Source organism: Aplysia californica, unplaced genomic scaffold (genome assembly GCF_000002075.1).
Source record: "Aplysia californica isolate F4 #8 unplaced genomic scaffold, AplCal3.0 scaffold01546, whole genome shotgun sequence".
Lineage (NCBI taxonomy): Eukaryota > Metazoa > Mollusca > Gastropoda > Aplysiida > Aplysiidae > Aplysia > Aplysia californica.
The window spans coordinates 31,630-33,703 of record NW_004798816.1 but is presented as its reverse complement, the minus strand read 5'-3'; the positions used below and the strand labels follow the sequence as shown (position 1 = coordinate 33,703).

General features: G+C 41.6%; 1 non-coding gene across 1 annotated transcript; it reads right to left on the bottom strand.

Moving 5' to 3' along the window:
- Positions 1 to 1,747: 1,747 nt before the first annotated feature.
- On the bottom strand, positions 1,748 to 1,819 carry TRNAG-UCC. Its single transcript has one exon. It is a non-coding gene; the product is annotated as a tRNA-Gly (tRNA).
- Between the last annotated feature and the right edge of the window lie 255 nt (positions 1,820 to 2,074).

Sequence of the window (2,074 nt, the reverse complement as noted above, 5' to 3'; positions counted from 1 at the left end):
CCATGTACATAAAACCGTTATGAAGCATTACATTCGGCTCTAAAAATAGCGACCTGTGGTCACAGCTGAAATCTCACGCGAGCGTCGAGACAGAAAAATCAATGCCGAAGTGGGTGAGCGAGGAGAGCGGACAAGTTCTGTCTCATGATAAAATATTATAAGAATTACCAGCATCTTCTTTTTCTTTTCTTTTCATTGAAGCCTTGCTTCACACTACGAAGAAAAAAGTGTCATCTTTTAAACAGGACAGGATTTTTTTTCCTCTCAGACAAGACACATTTGCGAGTGCCGTAAAACATAAAAAAGAAAGGGGAAAAAATACAAAGCACAAGGCTGAGAACAAGGTTACATGGTAGAGATAGTACGGAACAATCAATAATTGCTTTTACTAAAGGTTTCTGACAAAATAGATATAACGGTCGAACCTGCTATAACGGCCACCTGTCCAGGGAATTAATGACCACTTTCCAATTCCCCCTTGTTTTTTTTATTTTATTTTATAATGACAATGTCCTATACTTCAACCTGTTTGAGACAACCATTTTTCTCCTCAACATTGGGATGCTGTCTTGAACAATGTCAACTGAATGTGTCTGTAGCACAGTCTTCAAATTTGACACTGATCAGATTGTACTTTGAACTTTTAGAAGATATAATAGTATACCTCCGCCTCACGCAAACAAAACATTTTGACTACCGCTCGGCGGTTTAAAGTTAAATTTTAGAGGGCCTTAAAGACTACATCGAGTCAAATGAAAATTGATTTGTGAATATGCCACCTAGCACAATCAAGTAAATATTGCCATTTTTCGGACACTCACGTCAAAGTTTCTCGCAGCTGGCACTCCCAAGAACACGGGTAATACATGGTGGCTCACCCAAACACTGTCCTAAAACAGGCAGATAGGGCTGATTGGCCAACATTTGTGAGGGTCCGCAAGCTTTTCTACCCGATAGAATTTAGCGAGCTTTTGGATCTTGGTAGCGGCATTTTCAAATCGGACACCTTTTGGTCAAACGCATGGCCAGTTCCGGAAAGGTCGAGTCGGGTCGGGTCATAGCTCTGGTTAGTGCACACAATACCAAACTGACCTCTGCTTTCCTACATCAAATTTAACCTTGGAAATCTGAATATATTGGGCTACTAAAGACATGACCACCGCAACACACAGCGGCCTGACATGATTGGCTGTAGGTCGTGGATGTCCTCAAATGTACCTGGTCGTGACATCATCATCACCTAGTGCCAGATCTGCGGCAGACATCGGCGATCATGGTTCTCCATTCATTCCTTTGCTCGGATGCTCTTTAAAAAAACCTACGTTTCCCTGATCTTTCCTTGTTACTCATTTGTTTAATTTCCCAAAATATTTTGCTCTGGGTCTACCCCTGCCTCGTTTGTCTTCAATTTTGCTAGTGAGAGCTAGACGTTCAAGACCTTTATGTCTATTCAGGTGTCCCAAAAAACTACATTTGTCGTTTCCTGATTGTTTTTAACAATGAGCGTCCCGCGTAGACTTCATCAAGCACTACCTCATTTGATTTCTTTTCCTTCCAAGACACAGTAAATGTATATCATACGTGTTCCAATTTGGAGATTTTTGATCAAATTGTGCTAAAGTAGTAGCTTTTTCTCTTCCAGGGAGGAAATTTTGGTTGCCGTTAAATGTAGTATCAAACGTAACGTTGGAATTACAGTTTAATAGAAAATATGTCTTATTGAAGTATACTTATTGTTAAAAAAAAGTGCGCCAGCCGGGAATCGAACCCGGATCTATTGCTTGGAAGGCAACAATGCTAACCTTTACACCACCGGCGCCCATGTAAGCATAGCAAGTTGAAGCTAGTTAATGTATTTTGTAGGGGGAGGAAGTGAGAGGTGCGGTGGGGGAGGGGAGAGAGGGGGTGACACATGGTGAGAGAGCGGAGAGCTCAGTCACGCGTACGAGAAATAAAAAAATCGATGCCAGCAATGAGCGAGCTGAATGTACATGTAGAAAGTCGGTGTCTGGCTCGTGGCTAGAATGTATATCAGACAAATCAGACCAAACACTTGATTTTTCTGTGTGTGTGT